Genomic DNA, 23,751 nt, shown 5'->3' on the forward strand with positions numbered 1-23,751 from the left:
AGGACAGCAACGTGGTAGCTATTTTGCAGATCCCAGCAGACTGCCATTCTAGGATGCTGCCTTATTTGCATGTGCATCACGCAGATGTAAATCCAACCTGAGACCAGAAAATAATGCCTCCAAAGTTAGCCAAAAGATAACCCGTCTAGTTTTGCAAAGCTCATGTCCACAAATGTGTACTCAACTGATGGCTATTAGCCCTGTGGTACTGAGTATGAGGTATTGACTTAGCAGGAAGGCCCAGGCCAGATGAAATGAGTTTGACTTGATCAACATGACAATAAAAAACCCAAGAACTCTTTTGAAGGAAGTAATCTGAAAATTTCTCTTGCATTGCCCTAAATGTTAGTGTTAGCTTTTGGGTAGAGACTTCAAGTGTGATAGTTATTGGTAAAATGGAATTGCTCACAAAAGCAAGGAGAAATGATGGCAGCAGTAAAACAAATGTTAAAGCTGACTTACAATTTATATAAAGGAAAAAAATCTAGATCAGCAGGATCAGCATTGTTGGCAAGTGTTTATTTATCCTGTTCTTAAAGATTTTCAGTAATGAAAACTGCATCCCTACTCAGAAATTTATTCAAGTTATTAAGCATCGTGAGTGTGAGAAAATGTCTCTAACTCTTTTCCTTTATTTTCCTTGCTGCAAGAACTGTTTGGTCTTACCTAATATTGTTCTCAGTCTCTGATGTCTCCAACACAAAAGCATAGGGATTGTTGCTATAAATCTTATCATTCAACTCAACTAGCACTCAGTCACCAGAAGAGCCAGCTACTTCTAGAAATGGTTTCTGTAGCAGGCAATTACTACATAACTTACACCAGATAAAACTTCTTGTTAACTTACATCTGGTAGATGATGCTTGTTTACCTCAAGTGTAAGCTGTAGGGGGTAAAATAAATAAAAAATAAAAACAAAAAAGGAGAGAGATACTTAAACAAAGCTTTTAGCTGCACCTGGATTTGTTTTGTTTTACAGGGTCAAAAAGCAAGCTCCTGAGGTTTTACAAAACCCAGCTATCCCAAGTTGCACATTACAGAAGTGGGGCAGGGAAGGGAAACACATTCTTTCATCTAACCCGCAACTCTGAAAACTTTGGTGGTTCAGCTAAAGTGGAACCTGACTCTGAACCCACACTGGTTTGCAAACCTCAGACCACCCCTACATATTGCTAACAATCCCGGAAGACATTGTCTTGCGGGCTGCAAACTATTTGCAGTGTCTACAGTCCATCAGGTTTCCCTCCAGCAAAGCCCTGGAGATTTTGGCAATTTGGAAAGCTGAGTATGACCCAAACATTAGCTAATTTCAAAAGAGTATAGCATGAAATATTGCCTGTGACTTCCAATAAGCAGTGTCTCTGAAGATGACTTCTCAGAACTGCGGAACTCTTTATGGGCGTTTTAGCAGAGATGGTGCTTGTAAGTAATCTCATTGTAAAGCCGCCTGTCCTCAAGAATACACTTACAGCACTAATTGTTTCCACAGAAAGTGGTGTTTAATGCAGCAAGATCCTCTCACTTCCCCCCTCCTTTCTTCCCTCATCTCACTCGAGAGTGTCTAGCTCTTCCCTTTATGAAAGACACCTCGTTCAGTCCTGAGACTCAGAAATTCACTGCAGTCATCAGCACCAGTGTTTCTCACTTATCATGCTTTTCCACAAATAAAAGAACAAAATACAATAACAAAGAAACAGGTAGACAATTTTAAATGATTAACCATTTTCACCCTGATTTTTGGCTGCAAGTTAGCTTGTGAAAGTGTCACAATGATTACTCTTTATTACATTTGCTCTTTGAAATGGTTTTGCAAGAGAGATTTTCCAGCAAGAGTCTGATCTCAGACCAGTTATAAGAGTGATCTCAGCACAGTTGCTCTAGATCTAAAAACAAATAAGGAATCTAGAACCATGTATTTGAGCTACGCATCTTTTTTTCCAATTACCTATTTAGAAAAGGAAGATTGCTTGTGACCCAGTGTTAGGTCACCAGGATATTATTCCTGACAGCACAGACTCTATATGACTTTGAGGAAATTACATTGGCTAAGGTTTGCAAAGCTGACTAGACAAATCGAAACTGAATCCCATGCACGTTTTAAAGTTTCAGTCATTGTATTTTCTTGATTTTGCTCTTGCTATTGTTGCTCTTATTATTTATTATTTAAAATCGGCCTTATGCACTCCATTCAGGCATCAAGGGCCCTTACACTATAAGAAGTCAAGGAGGAGTAAGTCTCTAAGTATAAGAAAGGAGAAGACAACAAGAGAGCAGATGAGTATGATGCAGAAGGGAGTCCAGCCTGGACAGCAGGCTAAGCAGTAGTCCCTCACATCAGTCATATACTGTATCAAAAGAGATTATTTTAGGAAATATGTAGAGGAAGACAATCCTCTGTGGATATTTAATGGCAGCTTCTCCCTGTTTCTCAGATTTCCCATCTGAAAAAGGACAATAACTGTACGCCCTTGCTTTATAGAGGCTGATGTTGATTCAGTTACTAATATGCAGCATTCCTGGAAGGAGTACGATTGTGGGTCTATAAGAATATCTTCATAGAAAAACTCATCAACAATTCAGTCAGCCCTCAGAATTCAAACCATGTTAATTATTTTGATGGGAAAACTGGGTTGTCTAGCAGACACGTTCTGTATTTCAGATGGCCAGACCGATTCAGCATAGATGTCTGTGGCTACAAATTCAGCAAATATTTGCTACAGATACTCTGTAATGTTAACTTGAAAGTGACTCTTTCCAAAAAGACTCAAAGCAGAAACAAACAGAAAAGGCCAGATTTCAGTGTGCAGCTATCACAAAGAAATGTTCTCTGAAAACTGCCTGTCAACAAACAGTGCGTGTTCAATACTGGCAACCACATTTTACTTCAGGCTGTCCTTTTCAGACTGGTGTTAGGGAAGTGTGGCTTCATTCCTGTCTATGATACTTCAACCAAAAAGTGGTCAATATGTTTGGAGGAAAACTTAAGTAAAACACATTTGCCACTTAGTAACCAAGGGGGTTGGTCATAAAGGTAAACCTTACTCAGTGAGTCTAAGGAAGCAATGAGTGACTCAGGAGTGGAGCTCCCTGTGTGTGCTCTGACCACACTGGGAAATGCTCCTCTCTTGTTTCCTCGCCTTTGACTATTAACATGCTCAGGGTGGAAAACCTCAGTTATCCTGTGTGAATGCAACCTATGCCTTTGTTCTTGGTTACCTAAATAATCAAAATAATGTGAACTACTATTTATCCTCACTTGCATCTTTTCTATGGGCTGTTGAAAGCTGGGGAATAAATCACTTTGTCCCCAGGAGCAGAAAGACTTGCAGTTCGTTAAACGTGCTAGACAAATCTTCTGTACTCTCTTTACCAAGAGTATCTTTGGAAGAGTCCCGTTGGCTGGGACGTGGCAAGCACCCACAGCCGAAACCAAAACATTTTTGGTTCCCCCAAAACTGACTGGGAACCTCAAGTGTTCAGTGTCTTCACCACCCAGTCCACCCTCGACAGTAAACAGTTAATCATACTCCCAGAGAAAGCAGTGGGAACTTTGCTACCTGCTTCCCCAGGGCATGACCAAGCCCTGACTCTACAGAATCAGAAGGTAAAACTTAACCATTGAGAAAACACTTGAGACACTTAAGCTGAAGCTCTCCAACAGCATGATGCCAGGGTAAATAATGCTCTGCCAGGGACAATCTTTTTTCAGAGATCAGCTTCATTTGTGCATGCATTTTTCAGGCAGTATCACCCCAAAGTATGCACACTAACCAGCTCTGACACCTGCACAAAAGCAGTTGCTAGCAAGGATGTGCACCGAGCCCACTGAAGGTTTAAAAACTGCCCCAAAAGCCCTTTGTACTCCCAAGACGTGAGCATGATAGGGAGCTTTGGGGCAATATGCCAGTGGGTCTCAGGTCTTAGAGCTCAGCATCAACCTGCTGATTTCCACACAGCCCCACTGATGTACAAGCACTCTGATGTCAGGGAATAACACTGGGGAATCACACTCCTTGGAAAGGCAGCGATATTGTCTTTTCCTGGACTGTAAGAGAAGGCTGTGCAAAGGAAATGCAGTGTCACCACCACCCATGATATGAGCAGGAATTTCACTGCAATTGGTATTTGCGATCAAGTACCAGCACCACTCCTTCAGCAACAGTACAAAAGTAAAAGGCCTGACAAAGCTCTCAAAGCATGGGTCAAGTATCTAAGTACTCAAGACAGAAAAGATAATTAGGAAAAAAAAAAATCTAGCATTTATTCATTTTTTAGGGAAAAAAATCTCAGGGATTTTTTTAGTCTGACTCATAACTTCCGAATGCTTTGGGCTGAACACAAGAGAAACGGTTCATTCAGAGGAATTTAGTCATCTCAGAGGAAAATGCATTATTTCTCAGTTTAATTTCCTGAAATGCTCTCTTTAGCCTAGAAATTCAACCATTAGTGCTTGGTCAGCAAATTCCTCTTGCTGTTCTTCCCTGCTTCTTTCTCGTCATGACAATTGTTTCCTTTTTCCCCTGCCTGCTTTCCCTCACGCACAAAAGGCAGGCTTGACACTGAGAAATATAAGCAGGCATTCAGGGCTCTGGTAGGGCACTCACAGTTATGCCCCACGTGAGCCACCACTACTGTGGACAGTTACAGCAGAGTGGGAAAAGTTTAAACCATGTTAACTCGGGTGAACGAACAAAAGATCCCTGTAACTCTTCAACACGCAGTAGGAATTAGTAAAGGGAGGTGGCAAAATAAGGGCTCTGTTTGTAATGGCCAACTCTTTTCCTTAGCTTTGTGCAAAGCCCTAAAACCTTGATCATTTGGCATTGAGTGGGTTTAGTCAAAAGTCTTTGGTTTCTCTTTGAGATCACTTGTCTTAAGCTTCCTGTTTGATCCTTCAGTGTTCTCCTCTTCAGTGGAGATACACAAGGTATTTCTGGCATAGAAAATAAAGAATTAATTCGACCCTGCAAGGTAAGAAAGTCGGAAGATTTCACTTCCCTCACACTAAAAACCTCTATTAGAGGGCATATGAGCTTTCCAAGTACATGAGCTCCTCACAGTAATTGTATAATCACCATAGGATACATGGTAGATGAAACATTTTGTTCTTTATATCAGGAGCTGAGAGAAGGCAACCATTGTGGATCATACTGCAAGATGCTATAAAGTGTTTGGCTTCAGAGACACTGTTCATTCAGAGACAATGAATAATCAGGCTCAGGGATCTTCAGGATATGAAAAATTACAAAAAATCCAGTAATATGTGGCAACATATAACAAAGACTTGAAGAAGATCACAGCATATATTTCTATACTTCATACTGCTATGATATCTCCCATTTGCAGGTTTCAAAGCATCTTGCCATTATGAAGTAGTTCTACCCACTGTAATATAGGTACATATCTAGACATAGGGGATGGAGATCCATGTGGCAGCAAAGGTGTAAGGGTTATTGATATGTTACAAACCACAGAAGCACCAGAGGATGGTCATGTCGGGATTAGGGCTTCTCCCTTCAAAAAGGTGTTGGGATCAATAGCCAGACTGAAGTGCGTGAACACCAATGCAGGCGACATGGACAACAAATGGAGAAAGCTGGAAGCTGTTGTGCAGCAGCAAAATTATGACATAATTATCATCACAGAAACACAGTGGGATGATTCACACAACTGCAGTGCTGCAATGCATGTCTATAAAATCTTCAGAGGTGAGAGGGAAGGAAGGAGAGGTGATGGGGTAGCCCTATATGTTAGGGAGTGTTTTGATTATCTAGAGTTTAATGATGGTGATGATAGGGTTGAGTGTTTATAGGTAAGAATCAGGAGGAAGGCCAACAAAGCAGATATCGTCGTAGGAGTTTAGTCTAGTCTTCATCCTAACTAGGAGGAAAAGGCTTCCTGAAAAACACTCATTGGCAATTACTCCAAGCTGTCTTCATGAAGAACAAAGACTTCACAACCAAGCCCTAGGCAGCACTAGGAGGCTTGACCAAACAGGAACTGAGAAGCTGCTTGCTTTGTCAGTCAAATTTAGAGGAGCAAACGCACCTAGGGTGGGGGCAAGAAGCCACCTCCAGCAGGCATCTGAAAAAGTAATTTCTTTGTTGGTTATGATCAACAGCTTCAGCCTTGGCTTCTGCAACAGGTAAAAAGACATCAGTTGATCCCCAGGAAATTACCCTTTTGCTCACAAGAGCGGAAAACCTGTCCACCACCCACACAAAGAGGTCCCTCTCTGCAACTCCCACATCAAGTGCTCTTGTGTCAACACCAGCCCTTGTCCAAACAAGTACATGCTGCCCAGCAAAGCACTGAGAATAGACAGGGACACCGCCAGGTTTCTTGCAAGGGCAAGCGTCAGGAGACTCAGTCAGGAGAACAGGTCTTTTCTGAATGCAGACTGGCATGGCACAAACCATTGCATCAGGCACCTTTCTGGCAGCTGGCTCCAGCTCACACTGGCTATTTCTTGAACATAGAACAAATGATAGACCTAACCCCAAAGACTCTTTCAAGAGTCCAAGGGCAGCAAGTTTGCTGATGACACCAAGCTGCGTGATTCAATTGATACTCTGGAGGGAAGAAATGCCATCCAGAGGAACCTCAACACACTTGTGAGGTGGGCTGATGCCAACCTCATGAAGTTTAACCATGAGAAGTGCAAGGTCCTACACCTGGGTTGGAGCAATCCCAGGCACAGCTTCAGGCTGGGCAGAGAAGAGATTCAGAGCAGCCCTGAGGAGAAGGACTTGGGGGTGTTGGTTGATGAGAAAATGAACATGAGCCGGCTTCAGTGTGCACTCACAGCCCAGAAAGCCAACCGTATCCTGGGCTGCAGCAAAAGGAGCGTGACCAGCAGGTCCAAGGAGGTCCTCTACTCTGCTCTCATGAGACCTCACTTAGAGTATTGTGTGCAGTTCTGGTGTCCTCAACATAAAAAGGACATGGAACTGTTGGAACAAGTCCAGAGAAAGGCCACGAGGATGATGATGGTCGGGGGACTGGAGCACCTCCTGTATGAAGATAGGCTGAGAAAGTTGGGGCTGTTCAGCCTGGAGAAGAGAAGGCTGCGTGGAGACCTCATAGCAACCTTCCAGCATCTGAAGGGGGCCTGCAGAGATGCTGGGGAGGGACTCTTCATTAGGGACTGTAGTGACAGGACAAGGGGTAATGGGTTGAAACTTAAGCAGGGGAAGTTTAGATTGGATATAAAGAAGTTCTTTATTGTAAGGGTGGTGAGGCACTGAAATGGGTTGCTCAGGGAAGCTGTGAATGCTTCATCCCTGGTGGTGTTCAAGGACACGTTGGACAGATCCTTGGGTGGCATGGTTTAGTGGGAGGTGTTCCTGCCCATGGCAGGGGGGTTGGAACTGGATGATCATGAGGTCCTTTCCAACCCTAACTATTCTATGATTCTATAAAGCGTGTCTCAGTCGTCTCAGGGGATCACGTAATGATTGCCCAATGTCCCCCATGGAACTACAGCCCCTTCAGGGCTCGTCCCCATCCCCGACTCACAGCTGTTCTGGAATTCTTGGGTGATGTCCCAGCCTGCGTTACAGTGGCAACTGCCTGTGCCCAGGCAACAGCACAGACCTTCGCCCCTGAACACACACTTTTCCTCTGCTCCCACCTGTGTACACCCGTCCCTCCTGCCCTGTTCCTGTTCTGCCCTTCTGCCCTACTCCCAGCCCTTTCCACTTGTTCCCAGTCCTATTTCCTTGTTCCCTGCCCATCGGATACCACCTTGGTACCTGAAATGCAGCCCCCAAAGAAGTCCACCTTTGTCCTGCTGGTGTCCAAGCTCAGCCCTTGCGGAGGTGAGGACGCAAAGGGCTGCCTTCGCAGAGTAAGGAGCCGGTGGGTGCTGAGGCAGGCACAGGGCCGGGTCTGCACCCTGGCCCCGCAGGCAGGAGCACAGCCGCTCACCCCTGCCCTCTCTGCTCTGGCAGGTCCTGAAGCCCTTACCGCCCCGCAAGGCGCTGAAGTGAAGAAAGCAGAGGATCCTCCAGCTGCAGGCGCCAGCCTGTCAGAGCTGGTGGGTGCTGCTGGACAAGGAGCCCCCAGCCTCCCGCCAGCTCCTGCTGGGGACGTGCCCGGGGCCCCAGTGCCCCACGGCTCTGCCTGGGCAGCGGGAGAGGACCGGGGTGCCCAGAGCCCTGTCCCACAGCTGCGCTCCTCTGGTCTGGGCAGCACCAATGCACTCTTTGCTTGGCTTTGGCCTTAGGCTTTTCCAACACATGCGAGAGCTGGAGGAAGAGGCCACCAGCAGGACCCAATTGGGGCTGCAGGGGGAACCAATGGAGGTGGACGCAGAGGTGGAGGAGGTGGCGATGGAGGTGGATGTGGATGTGGAGGAGGATGGTGCTGTGGACCTGGAGGAGGATGGTGCTATGGATTTGACTGAGCGGTGGTAAGGCAGCACGTGCCCCCCATCCACTGCTGTCAGCGAGGGTGGGTCGGCTGCTGCCGCGCTGGGGCTGGGGCTGTGTGCAGCGGCCCCGCTGCAGGGACACGGGGCCCGGCGGCCTCATCCTGGCGTCACAAGCGCCACCACCGCGCTGCCCCGCGCTGCCTTTGGGACACGCGGGCCGAGTCTGATCGCGTAGAGCCCGGCTCCCAGCCCCACGCAGGGCTGAGCCCCGCGGCAGAGTCCCGCTCTCGCCAGCGTGTGGCAACCACAATGACCGTCAGCAGCCTCACTGAAATGACCTTGTGCTGCTTGCTTCTTTCCAGGGCTGGTGGAGAGGGAAGGTTTCTGGAGTTTGAAGTTTTCTTTAGAAGAGTTCCCGGTTTTGTTGAAGATTGTTGTTTTTTAAGATTGTTCGGTTTTCCATAGGAGTTGTAGTTTTAGATAGAATAGGTGTAGTTTTAAGAATAAGAGTTGTAGGTAGTATAGTTGTAGTTTTAGGTAGAAGAGTTGTATTTTTGACGAGAACAGTTGTTCTTTGTTGTTTATTTTTTTGTTGTTGTTGTTTTGTAAATACATTTCTTGACTGACCCAGTCTCTCTTTGTATTTACTGCGATCACACGTGGCTGTGGCAGACAAGTAGTTTCCACTTGCTCTGAGCTCGCAGAGCTGGAGGGGCCATGGGGGCTGGCACTGGGTGCTGGGGCACCCCAACTGTCCTCATGTGGGCTCCCTGCCCTGGCAGAGCAGCTCTTTCAGTCTCTCTGCAGCTGTGGGCAGGGATGGGCTCAGGCGAGGGACCAAAGGGCTGGGCGCTCACTCCGACCACTCGGTGGCTGCAGGGCACCTGGTCTGGTGCTGCCAGCGGGCACAGCCTGTGCCAGCCCTGACTAAGGATTCTCAGGCTGCTCCCCAAGCTGGGGAAACACGGCCACGTACAAGGAATCAGTCATGGAACCACAGAATCACAGCATGCCCAGGCTCAGGTCACTGTGGGGAGCAGCCTGCACCTGGCATCCTGTTGGATCCTGCTGCCCAAACCAAGCCTTTTACCCCCTTCCGTCCCTTCCTCCCACTGAGTCCCTTGGTCACCATCCTGCAGGGTGCGAAGAGGGTCTGGGGCTGGAGCTGCTTTGGGATACTGGATGTTGGCGGCTGCAGCTAGAGCCAGGGTCACGTACCGGCACTGTCATGTGGGACCCTGCAAGCGGGAAGAGAGGGGGAGCTGCCAGCAGGAGAACGGCAGCGGGGTGCAGGGGGAGCTGCTGTGTGCATGAGGTGTGTGCGCAAATGCAGACGGGGACACACAAGTTCAAGGTGCAGAGCTGTTGCAGACCCCTCCTGAAGCAGGCAGCCCTCGACACACACTGCTGGTACCACATCTTGTGCTGCCCTTGCAGCCTTCGCTGTGCGTGGGACGCCGGTTCTCGCATGGGCTCTCCTGTGATGGGCACGGCTGGAGGATGTGCTGGGCAGGGCTGAATTCCAGCCTCAACTGCAGCACATGAGCACTGCTCAGGTCGATCACTGACTTCTTGTGGGACAGGGAAGGAGCAAAGGAGATGGTCCTGGTCCTTGTGGAGTTGGCCAGCACAGCCTTCACCCATTTTATTGATTATTTAAGCACCAAAACATCCTACTGTGCCCTACAGAGTCCTACTGTGGGGATCTGTTACAGACTGCCTGATCAAGAGGACTCTGTGGATGAAGTACTCTATAGGCAGATAGGAACAGACTCATGCTTGCAGGCCCTTGTTCTCATGGAGCACTTCAACCACCCTGATGTCTGTTGGAGGGATGGTACAGCTTGGCACAAGCAATCCAGGAGGTTCCTAGATTGTGTGGAAGACAACTTCCTTCTGCAAGTAATAGAGGAGCCGAGAAGGAGAGATGTCATGCTTGACCTCGTGCTCACCAAGAGGGAAGGGCTGGTAGGAAATGTGATGCTCCAGGGCAGCCTTGGTTGCAGCGATCATGAGGCGGTTGAATTCGAGATCCTCAAGACTGTGAGAAGAGCGTGCAGCAAACTCACTGCCCTGGACTTCAAGAGAGCAGATTTTGGCCTCTTCAGGAACCTGCTTAGTACGGTTCCATGGGATATAGCCCTAGAGGGCAGGGGGGCCCAAGACTCTTGTTTGATATTCAAGGATCACCTACTGCAAGTTCAGGAGTGTTGCATCCCAACTAGAAGGAAGTGCAGCAGGAGGGCCAGGAGACCTCCTTGGATGTTTAAGGAGCTCCTGAGGAAAATTCAAATGAAAAAAGAGGCTTATAAAAGGTGGAAGCAAGGACAGGTGGCCTGCAAGAATATAGGGATGTTGTCCGGGAAGCTAGGGACCAGATTAGAAAAGCTAAGGCCCAGTTAGCATTAAACTTGGCTAGGGATGTTAAAGATAACAGGAAGAGATTCTATAGGTACGTAGAGAAGACAGACTGGGGACATAGTTGGATGTAAAGAAGAAGTTCTTTACTGTAAGGGTGGTGAGGCACTGTTATGGGTTGCTCAAGGAAGCTGTGAATGCTCCATCCCTGGCAGTGTTCAAGGTCAGGTTGGACAGAACCTTGGACAACATGGTCTAGCGGGAGGTGTTCCTGCCCATGGCAGGGGGATTGGAACCGGGTGATCGTGAGGTCCTTTCCAACCCTAACTATTCTATGATTCTATGAGTCAAACTGATCCATCTTGTAGTTGGAGGAAGAGAGAAATAGCCCTTCTACCTCCTTTGTACAGTTGGAGAAACCTGGCTGAGCCAAACCATTTAAAGGTGTGACAACAGCAGCTGAGCATCCAGCCTGGAACCCACTGCAGCAGAGGCTGTTAAAGGTGGTCAGTACACCTGGATCAACACAGTGAGCACAGCACAAGGGCTCTGTGCTCTTCAGGGCTTTGATGCATCTGTGCCTCCACATCCTGCCTCGAGGCATTGCCCAGACCAGTAAACCTCTTCAACATGTTTTCCTTTTTAGATGGCAAGGTCCTGCTAGTGGCATTTCTGTGTAAGTGAAGCTTGATGTCTAGCCCCCAGGGACCTGATGTTGACTGAGCTTATCTCTAAAGTATCACTTTCAGGAAGGAGGGCAGGCATCAGGGAAGTACCATGAAAAACCTGACTTAGGCATATACTTTTCCCTTAAGCAAACAAGAATAGGCTACTGGACTGGATCTTTGGTCTGAACAAAGACAGCTGTGTCACCAAGTCTCTCCTGAATTCAAGGGGTGAACTCTGCAGAAGTAGGCCATGGCTTTGATCAAATTTCTAAAGAATTAGAAGGAACAGGGAAAAAAATGCAAAGCTTTTATCAAAGAAAGTATTTGACAAGTTGCCTGTCTTTCCTGCTTGTTGAATAAAATCTTCTAAAAACCTCATTATCATTCTCAAAAGCTTTTCTGCCTGACATGGCCCACTGTCATGGTCATCCCTGTGCAATTCAACACCTTCTCCTGAGGAATAAGAGCTCAACACGATCTGGGTGTAGTTCCTCTCTGCAGTATTGGCTAGCAAAGACTCTAAATAAGAAACTGCATATTCTTCCTCTAAAGCTGGGCTTTGTGTTCCTCTCCATTGACAGAGAAGTTACCCTGTGGCAAAACTGTCAACTGCAGCATCTTTCTAGAGCAATTTTTCAGCTTTTAGATTAAAGGCACAGTGGTGCTCCTTTTGGCATGTTCTGTTGCTCTCGGTGTGAGGACTGGGGGAGAAGTGGGGTGATGGTTGTGGTGGGAAGAAGGATCTCCCCAGGGGTTACCCGGCCTGTCTGCCATCTTCTCTGTGCAGTGCTCCTGCCTCCTGCTAAAGCTTCTGTTTTCACTCCTGTGAGAAAAAGTGAGAAATAAAACGCATGGTGCTGCTGTGTTACATTATCAGTATAATATCTATCTATTGTGTTGCTGGAATGTACTTTCCTAACACACTGCAAACCTCCCTGTTATCCCTACACAACCTTCAGACCTCTTTTCAGCCAGATAAATCTAACTGTCAAAGTTCAGATACAAGCTCAGGAGGGGGTAGAGCTGAGGAGTGCAGGTGGTGAAAGGTTAAAGGAGTTTTTCTTTTGACTTCAGTAACTTTGGATGAGACTCAAAGAGGCCTGGACTTGCAATCTGCTGAAATTAAGTGTGCAGAGCAGAGATCCTGATAGGGAGATATACTGAAGCCTTGAAACAGCATCAGTTCTTCAAGACTGTGAAGTGACTGTTAGCATTTATGCTTTAATAAAAGGAGCCAAGAGTGATGAGAGGAATTACAGTCCAGCCGACCTCACCTTAGTACTTGGAGAGGAGAGTGAGAGTCTAATTAAGGACAACACAGTCCAGCACTTGGACAAGAAAAATCCCCAAGGGTCAAAGCCTGCACAGTTTCTGTAAAAAGAGCTAGTGCTTGACTACCTATTAGAAAAAGAAAGTTAATATAACAAAAATGGAAGGTGATCTGATGGGCATCATCTGCTTGTATTTTCAAAAGATCTTTTATAAGTTTCAGCAGAACAGATCATGAGGAAAAATAAACAGGCAGAGGGTAAAGAGCAATGCTACATTCAGTATTAAAAATCTAGTAAACTAAAAGGAAGAAACAACTCAAGGTAGAAGAGTCCTCTAGAACAAATATAGGAAAGCCAGTGGTAAAGCTGGGCCAGTTGATTTTCACTGAAAAATACTAATTCATTGAAGCAAAAGAGAAAGAAAACAAATCTTGACAAAAGGCCTGTTTCCTTGAAAACTAGGCACAACTATAACTTTCTGCATTGTTTCTACATCTGTGCGATAGAAACAGCTCACTTGACCAGGTCAGAAAGAAAGCTCTGCTTATCAGTCACTTACAGTAACTGATTAAAAAGCACATTTAAAATTATGAATTATCAAAATAAAATGCTTTGAATGGTGCATTCAATTTTTAGATTATCATTTGTAGAAGTGTCTGGGGAATACTTGAGCTTTTACTTATCCTCCCTGTTTCAGGAAGGAAAATTTTCCATCCTCCTAACTCTTGCAGCACAAGCAGCCTTCCTTTACCCAACACTTGCCAGTGGGGAGACTTTAGCACCAAGCTCAGTGAGTGCTCGGAATAGTGTTGCCCCAAAACAAAGAGTTAAAAACTAGGAGCATCTCCCATTGCACAGGACTGTCCGTTCCCAGCCACAGACAAAACAGGTCAGCTTCCTAAGGTCTTACTCAAAATTCAAGGAGAGAATTACTCACAGACGTATTATTTCAGCCAGAGAGCGTCCACCCCCTTGGTTCCCACAATGTACCTCAGAGATGGCTGGCATGAGTCTATTAGCTTAATTTCCTCTCACACACACCTAACAACAATAATGTTTTGGCAGGCACAGCAATTCTCACATAACACATGCACTATCCATTACACACTCACCTCATTTTCAAGCTGCTGCATGTATCAAACAAAGGGTTGTATTTTCCCTCCCTTGTTTTTCTGGGGTTGGGTTGTTTTTTTGTTGTTGTTTACAAAACATTGGTAGAGAGAAAGAAAAGGAAAGAGAAAGAAAAACAGGGCTAAAGCCTAATCACCCAGTCAAAAGCAACTACCAGAAGGTGAGAAAAGATGTACTGCACCTTTCCCCCAAAGAATAAAAAAGCCAAGGTGCCCAGTGAAAGCAGACAGATCTGATTCAGAAAACAAGAATAAAAGCAGACTGTAAGAAGTCATGGAATGTCTAAAGTTAAGTGGACTGAAAATGAAAGGATTAATATACAAGCAGAAGCATCTTTTTGTGTGCTTATAAGAATCTGCTGGTGTTCCAGCAGGAGGCCTCCAAAGGTTAGGCTGTCCATTGGTTCTTTGAGAAAACGAGCACAATTTTGTTGAAGTCTATAAGGAAAAAATAACAGACGTTTGTTTTTTCTGCTTTCTTAGTAAGCAAATCATGAAAGCTCCAAACCAAGAAAAGTCTTGCAGGCTTATCGCTGAGCCTGCAAACCAGCTCCTCAAATGGCAAAAACTGCCGTATTTCAGCTACTTTAATGGTTGCTGGGACTCTGGCCCATACAGCTCGGCAAAGATATTGCTGTCCTTTCTGCAGCAATACCTGAATGCCATTTCCACAGTGGTCTTGGAAATCAAACCCTGTGGAGCAGATACCAAGGACATTCCAGAAGACAGGAGGACAGCCAGCCCCATCTGTCCACACACAACAGAGACACACCAGAGAGCCAAAAGGTACTGTCTAAAAAAGCAGAATGTCTTTTTTTTTCTCTCATCTGCTGTAGATGACTCTTTGTGCCTCAGTACAGACTAGGTGATTTACTTTCAGGTCTTTGTATAGGGCTGGTAGCTTTTAACAGTGGCGAGGATGGTCTGAAAATATGCTTTTATAAGCACAATGCTTTGTTTAGTACAAAGCTTTTCTGTCATCAGTTCAGTCAAGTGGAATAATTTGACACATCAAGCTGATTTGTGATACATCAAAATGCTATGCAGTGGGGAGGGAATACTAAGAGGAAAAGCTTTTATTAATTCCCTTTTATTTATAAATATTGCAAATCAATTTCAGAGTGAGTCTCTAGCATGTCCTCAGGCTGAGTTAGAGGGCAGAGGGATAAACACTCCTATTGTTTCTTAGCCAGAAAATTATTACTTTATGACCTCTCAAATGCCCTGTCTGCTGACCTCTGAGGATATTTAGCTTGGCAGTTAACATCTGTGGTCCCATCAGCAGTGCTGAAGTAAAAGGTACTTAATGCAGAGCAGCCCTTTTGCAAGGTTAGAAAGGATCAATAGGAGATGTGTTTAATGTGGTATCACTATCAGGTCTCATCTCACTTTTAAAACTGAAATATCCACAGTGGGACATAATCTTAGTCACACAGCAAAGAGATCTTTAACATGGTGAGATCCCTTTCTCCCAAGTCTAGAAATGCAGCTCAAGGCACATGGAGGAAATTACCAAGGTTTGGAATAAATATGCGCTTTTCAAAAAGAAAAATGATCGGAGGGAGGCTTCTGGCATTTCAGTCCCACTGTGCTTTTTTTCTGGAGCTTGAGCAGTTCTTGTGGAAAATAGGCAGCCTTGCAATAAACTGTGAACAAAACCAGGATAGTTTTTCCCCTGGGTACATGTGTATCCACTGCCTGAATCTAATCCTCTCTGACTGCAGGGGTAAAAAAAATCAGTGCAAGGGAAGGTAGCTTCCCCCAGAAAATTCAGTAAACTGCAATTTTCTCCAGGTTCACAAAAAAATAAGTGCAATTAAGCTGTTCAAGTATATTAATTCAGTCTACTACAGCAAAGGGTAGCTCCTTTATTTGTATTTCGTCCAGCTGTAGCAAATTACACATCCAAGACGTGCTTCTAACCCTCCCACTGCCGCCTTACAATATTCATTGGCTGTAAAACACATATGCTTACTGCTCCTGCTGAGGTCAAGGGCAGGACTATGAGGCTGGGGAAACCCTCTACACCTTCTCGTGCCTTGCAGTGAATACCTGGCAGAATTCCCAGCCCACAGGACACCCCGCAGTGCCCACAATCTCCCTTGGCTGCTCGGTAGGGCCAGGATCATCACCCTGCCTCTGGTGGCACCAAGTGGCTGAGCAGGAGCTGGTGGGAACAGTTGCCCCCCTAGTTTATCCCAATTGGTGAGTGATAGGAAGTTAATGAGTATGCCAGCAATGGCAGAGCCACCCCTGGAAGGGTTTTATGCTCCCGTACAGCACGTACGTGTACTACAAGCTGAGGAGTGCAGCTCTGATTCTATGATTCTATTGCTATTCCCCAAAGGCATCTGCTCAGACAAGTGATTCAATTGTCTGGCTTGGAAACTTGCTGATAATTACAGTTGTTACAGTTTTCAACCCAAGTTGCTGATCTGGGAATTAAACAGCAGCTTGTTTTCATGCCTACATGCTAGCCACTTTTTACTGTCCTTAACACAGCTGTGTATGTCAGCGCTGTCCCTCTCAGGCTGGATATACATTCTTAGACAGGTTCAGCTACGCTCCTCTTTTGGCTCCAAGAGGTACTTGAATGCCCACATAAAACATGTTTAAACTCTTGTTCGAGCTCTCTTTTGAGACAAATGCAGTCACTGGGGCAGAATCTGCAATGCTGAATTTAAAAATGGAATTGAACCAAGTGTGTTAGGTTTGCAATATGATCGCTCAGGGAAGAAGTGGGAAGAAGAGATGCCAGGAGAAGGGCTGATCTGTCTGGCAGTGTAAAACACACGTTCTGAGCAATTAAGTATTCACTTCATTATATTTTTTCTCTTTGTAGACAATGCTATTCAGACCTCCTTCATGCTCTTTATTTTCATACATCCCCCAAGCACTGACTCTAGATGCCTTTGCTGAGCATTGTAACTACTCCTCTCTCAGTGATCGAGCAGGGAACTGGAGCTGGATACCCCCACAGAGCAGGAGGCCTGAACATCTCACTATAAATATATGTGCCAGCAGAGACATCATGACCATCATATGAGGCAGCCTTTGCTGGGATTAGCTCTTCTAAAGTCAAGGTCTCCTGTTCTCTAATGAGAAAAATCTTGTTGGAAAAAGCAAGAGTATTTCTCATATCTCTTCTCCCCCTCCTCATATATATATGTATTTTCTTTAATTATCAGTAGATCTGGAATCTGGCAGTGCTTTGAGCAAGCATTTTGTGCATCTGCAGAGCCCTTGAAAAGATACGTACCACCTGACTTCAAACCAAACCAGCCTTTGCAGTTCTGACATCTATCCATAGCTCTTTGAGCGCTGCACTCAGATGCATCCCCAGCAGGCTTCTTACAGTTTAGAAAAAACATTTTTAGTACTTAGCCAGGTCAATATGTGTGCCGAGAAGGGAGGAAAAATGCATGGGATAAAAACCTAATCACATTGAAGACAACTTCCATACTGCAGCATGGGGTAGTATTTCAGCCAATGTCCTAGCTTTTGAAAGCACGATAAGCCAATAGCCAGATTGTGAGTTGACCGTTTTAAGATCAGAGGGACACTCAAGGAATATTTGGCACAATTGCACCAAGGCCATGCTCAGAAATTTATCTGCTGTGCACAGGTTTTCTGCTCCTCAGGATTTGTCAGACCAATAGTTTTATACTGATATCTACTGCTACTGTGTCCATGCACTCTTTCCACAAACTGAAGGATTTCACTGGTTCTTCTAGTGGAACTAAGGGCATCTCTGGCCCTTCTGCCCTGATATAGGATGCTTCCCTGCTAACAGGCTGCATGTTTGATGGAGAATTCAGTAGAACCTTCAGAATGAAAAAAACGATGGGAGTGAAAATAATACAGTGTGAAAACCACGACAGCAAGCATTTAATATCATTAAAGAAATAAGTAAACAGTGATGAACAGTGTACTGTTTCTCAGCATTGGGAAGCCCATGGGACTCCCCTGACTCCCTGTGGATTCTTCTCAGACTGCTCATCCCAGTCCTCATGGGCTTCCCACGGGCTTTGGCACCACAGTGGCCCAAGGACCTGTTTGGCAAAGTGGTCCCTAAGATCAACCAACATTTTGGCTTCTCAATTTATCTTGCAAATTAAACTAGAAGCACAAATGTTTGAGTACACCTCTAAAATTTTTGGTAGCAAGAAGCAAAGAGGAGGTGAGCAAAACCATTGCAATACCAGCAAGTGCCTTTTCAACTTCACCATCAAAGTGTCATCTCTTCTCTCTGTAGGTGGCAAATGTTTGGATTGCTGCAGCTGGAGAAGACAAAGTGGCTTCTCCTAGTAAGCTTAGATGACATAAAGTACAGCCTTGCAGTAGGTGAAAGGGAGTGCTAGTGTTGCACTCAGAGTTGAGTTTCCTCCAGAGAATTCAGAATTCCCCGCCTGGTGAAAACATCCAAGTACACTCTTGTGCTCCTCACCCCTTTGTGTTTGCCAGGTGCCTGATTTTTAACCAGATTTTTTTCTAGAGGAGCTGCAGAGGCCATATCTTGCACTGAAGAGAATATGCACATGCGCAAGTTTAGGGTTCAATTACCTACTTCAGGCACCAGGACTGTGGGGAATAACTGCTAGCAGAAACCTAAAACCCTATCTTAGTTTTCTCCAAGGTACCTTTGTTGGAGTTGCTCCTGTCAAAGGTGGGGTAGCAAGACCCATGTGCCAGGATGATTCACCCACTCCTGGTGGCTTTGACTCCCACATATGAGAAGGACATCCCAAGAAAAACCCTGCCAGACTGTCACCATGTCTGACACAGCCGCAGCTCCACACACATCATCAGCCTCCTGAGACAATACAGATAAAAACACATCAGCTGGTTGTGGTTAAGCCTTGGGTTAACCATGCCTGGAGAATGCGTTCAGAGACATGCTGCCTTTCTAAACCTACTTGCTGCAGATAAGGCCACCACAGAGGAAGGGGGAGGCTGAGTTCCCTGCAAGTGTAGCTCAGCACAAGCACAAACTCATTAGTCATCTCCTGAAAGGTGGAGTAGGGGAGGACCAGGCTGTGATGGTCCCAGGTCAAGCAAGAAGAGTCCTGACAATTTTTTCAGGGTGCAAAGTCACTGCAGAGTAGCAGCTGTAGCATGGTCCCCATCCCTGATGGGCAGAGAGGCTGTGCAGCGCCCTGTGTTCCTGCAGTATACATAGGCAAGCTCCCCTGCCTTTACAGACCACTAAAGTGCATGTAACTTCTGGAGGGACTGCTTCTGTTTTTGTGTGCATCCTGTGGAAAACAAGTAAACTCCAAGGGTGAAATCCTGGCTCTGAAGGGGAACAAGGGGGTTTTGTTGTGGCCTTCAACTGGCCAAGTTGTCAACTGGCATTTTTGTCTTCTGGTTGCTTTTATCTGAGTCATAATCACATTATAATTGCTAATGAATGACAGTTACAGAGCCCATAAATATGAGATCACTCACAGCAATTCCTCTAACCTCTAAGTGGAGCTAGTCCTTAGGGATGGATGGAATTTCACTGAATTTTTCCATTTCATTTGTATAATGAAATAACTCTTTGGCCTCTGTGCTGGTCTTTTTGCCCTTTTTGGAGTTACGGTGGACCCATTTGATATCGATCTCAAGTGTGTTCACCAGTGGCACAGTCATTGATAAGCAATAACTAGTATCAAGAATTTTACTTTTTTTTTTTTATTAACTACTTTACATTAAAGTTTCTTTTAGGTATTCCTCAACCACAGCACTACTGTTTGGAGTAAATTAGGAGTATTCAGCTTTATGCAATACAAAACCTCTCATTTTAGTTGGGATGCTTGCTTTGCATTAGCACCACATAAATGTGTCTGAAAACATCAGGACAATTGTAACTAAGATAATCTAGAAATAGGAATAGCAGGAATCAAATTTTAATATAAACACTGAATTGAATCATACCATAACATTGACAATCCACAAACACCAATGCATCAAATCAGAGACACAAACATTTTCACATACACAGTCCTTTATTTTGTTCAGAACTTAACCATTTTTTTCAGCAACACAATTAAGTTGGCACTAGGAGGATTGATTATGATCTGCACTTCACCTACCACCCCAAGCTAACATACCTATTTACAAAAGCGTACTATGCAGGAATCCATGGTGATTCATTTTACTTGTTAAGAAACTGGAAGAGAGTGCATACAACAAAAAAAAATAGCAGTTGTTTTTGTTGTCCTACTTACTCTCCTAGCCCTTTGATGGGTGATACATGAATGTACTTCATTTTAGATGCCATTATTTTCTTTATGTGTACATTCTCCCACAGCTGCACATTTATCGTGATGCAGTGCAAGAGCTCAAGGAGAATCTATGGCACACCACACTATAGAGGTATAAGTTTTACATCTCTGTTGGGGAAGACTTAACCTCCTCTAGCATGCTTTTGTGTGATCACACATGAGCCAGTGGAGACACCCATGCTAAATGATAAGATTGGATTTCTGGAAGTCTAAAAAAATCCAGTTTCTAAATCTCCTTAGCCCTGGGTACCATGAAGAAGGACAGACCAAAACCCAAAACTCCTGTATTTCATGGGCCATCACATTTCCTTCAGAGACATATCTCAAGCTCAAGAACAACTGGCACTTTTTTTATCTCAGATCAGTTCTGAAGGACTGCAACACCAGGCTTGAGTTTGTTTTTCTGGTAATCAGCAGCTCTGATATAAATCGGGATTGAACTACTCGGAGTTAAAGTGGGAGACACCTCCAGGGTGTTTGCTTAATGCTGCTGAAAGACTGACCCTGAACCATACGTATGAGCAGCACCACTGATTCCAACTGAAACAAGCTTAGGCCTGTGCCTGGCTTGAAACAACATTGTTAATTTAGCATTTCAATTAGTAGGGAAATCTAGCATCACGTTTAAAACATTGCCATACCCTTTATTGGTGACTGTCTCACTGAGTTCAGTGGAAACTGAATCCCATGGTTTTCAGTGGGTGTGAGGTATTTAGTCCCATTTGCCTTTCATAAGTGACATTCGTCCCTTGTACAAATTTGTATGCATTAGAATATATCAGAAACTTACTCAAGGATATGAATAAGCACACGTATAGAATGCACTTGCTTGATTCAGTACCTAGAGAGGGTGAAAGTTTGTTTCAGCTAATCTGTGCTATTTAGAAATCAGAGAATATGTTAAATTGATATGATAGCCAAAAGTATGAACCACTATAAAAGTTTGCAGGTTGATTAAAAATACATAAAATATATGGTACAAGTTGTGCAATCTAATAGTTTTTTTATCTCCTAAAAATAGATAGGTTAAATCCTGCACTGTACTTTCTGTTCCTTGGCAAATTTGCATTCTGTCAGATAAGAATAATAGACCCTGAATCATCTTGTCATTCATTTGCATTTCACAAAGATAAATTATCTAAACCTTCTGTAACAAAACAAATAGATTCTTTCTCTTTCTCTTGTTTTTCTATCATAAAGACGTGGATGTCTTTTTTCAACATTATTTATTCATAAAAGGAAAACAGTCATCCCATTGGAAAGTATGCCACATAAGCAGTGTCCTGAGCTGGTTTCTCACAAGCAAGTTAGCATATGCCACAAGAGTCCCATGCAAAACACAGATGCTACATAGATACAGGTTGGGTGGATAAGAGGTTCAGAGCAGAGAAGGAGTTGGGGGTATTGGTTGATGAGAAGATGAACATAAGCCGGCTTCAGTGTGTGCTCGTAGCCCAGAAAGCCAACTGTATCCTGGCCTGCATCAAAAGGAGCGTGACCAGCGGGTCCAAGGAGGTGATCCTGCCCCTCTACTCTGCTCTTGTGAGACCTCACCTGGAGTATTGTGTGCAGTTCTGGTGTCCTCAACATAAAAAGGACATGGAACTGTTGGAACAAGTCCAGAGAAGGGCCACAAGGATGATCAGGGGACTGGAGCACCTCCCGTATGAAGAGAGGCTGAGGAAGTTGGGGCTGTTCAGCCTGGAGAAGAGAAGGCTGCGTGGAGACCTCATAGCAGCCTTCCAGTATCTGAAGGGGGCCTACAAGGATGCTGGGGAGGGACTCTTCATTAGGGACTGTAGTGATAGGACCAAGGGGTAATGGGTTGAAACTTAAGCAGGGGAAGTTTAGATTGGCTATAAAGAAGAAGTTCTTTACTGTAAGGGTGGTGAGGCACTGGAATGGATTGCCCAAGGAATTTGTGAATGCTCCATACCTGGCAGTGTTCAAGGCCAGGTTGGACAGAGCCTTGGGTGAGATGGTTTAGTGTGAGATGTCCCTGCCCATGGCAGGGGGGTTGGAACTAGATGATCATGAGGTCCTTTCCAACCCTAACTATTCTATGATTCTATGATTCTATGCTTTGAACTGGGGTAAAGGGAGAGTGGTTAAAGTCCTGCTACAGCCCTCTGTGTCAATCCAAGGTCACAAATGAAAATAGCTGCTCTTAATGAAGGATAAGACGACAAGACTAAATAAAAATATTTCTGTTTTGTTTGGAAATGTTTTATGTCTCTCACTTTTCCTCTTAAACAGTTAGGCATATTCTTAAGTTCTAGCCTATTATTTTACAGAAATCTAATTATGTTCAGCTATAGCATTTAGTGGTTTTCAGTTTTAGTGTGGTTTTCAGAAGCACCTGGGTGACAAGGACACTGAAATCCCACTTTTAAAGTGCCTGAGGAGCTCCTTGCAAACTGAAATAGGGAGATTTCATTGCTTGAACAAGAGCATCACTGTGGAAACACGGCTGAAGACTACAGTTGCATGATAGCCCATCTGCAGTTTTGGAGAAAATGCAACATGTAACACACCCTTCCTCTTCGATATCAAGTATTGTAGAAAGCATTTCTTCTAAGCACATTATTTCTGCATTATAGACCAAGCACTTCACTAGATGGGCCTTTTTTTTCAGGTTCAAGGTCTTATACTCGGGGTACTTTTTTTTTTTTTTTTTTTTTTTTTTAAATAAAAAAAGAAAGAGAAATATCCAAAGGATTCAGGTAACATTTAGCATTCAGTTCTTTTTATTTCCATTATGGCATCCTCTAGGGCCTATAGCTAGAGATGGACATAATTCCAAACTTCTAAAATCATTCCTTGTCTGGCAAACAAGTAAACAAGCTCCAGGCTCCTGTCCTGGACACCCACATCTTGTAATACTGCAACAAATACAGCACTGGTGGGATGATGCAAACATGAATCAAACTGCTGGCAGACCCAGAAGCCCTGACTTCTGAGTTCCCTCCTGTTCTCATTCCTTTCTTGTTCTCAACTCAATAGCCACTTTATCATGGGCACTTCATGTTTTAAAGAAAACCTAACCAAAGAACTGAATACCCTGATGGAAAAGAGACACTTGACAACTTAAAGGAGGAGGGAGGAATTCATTGCTTTTTTGTTTGCCAGGAGTGTGGTTTTCTGCGTTTTTACCTCTGAATTGCAGGGCATTTCCCAAGCTTTTTAAGGCAGCTCTGCTGTCTGCTGATAGACATCACCAGTGATTAGCTAGGAAGGTCACAATCTTAATTATTGCTCTACTGTAACAAATAAGCATCAGTAGCAGACTCCACTGTGGTGAATGTGGTTTTATTACCATGGCAGCTTTCTTCGAACATTTTTAAGGAGAGAGCATTTTGTCTTCACTCACCATTAAAACCATTTGAAACTATATAGAAGCCTCTTGCCAACATGATTTTAGCTGTTTGTGCAAAGCACGATCATTTCAGACCTTGGTTCAGAAGTCCAATCCTTGGAAGCTGCTGCTTCTTCCATTCAACTGTCGTTGGTTAGTCCCTGTCTCTTACCAGGCTGCAGCTGTGTCACCAGCAAGCACCACATCAGAAATGAGGAGCTGTAGAGTGATGCAGCACAAAGAAAAAGAATTAAAGTGAAGTTTAGCTCTTAATTTCTCTTATAGAGCACTTTCACTTCATTTATATTGTGCACAAATGAGTGTAA

This window comes from Pezoporus occidentalis, unplaced genomic scaffold (assembly GCF_034315485.1).
Source record: "Pezoporus occidentalis ecotype Australia unplaced genomic scaffold, CSIRO_AGI_Poc_V1 ctg24, whole genome shotgun sequence".
In the NCBI taxonomy this organism is placed as follows: Eukaryota; Metazoa; Chordata; class Aves; order Psittaciformes; family Psittacidae; genus Pezoporus; species Pezoporus occidentalis.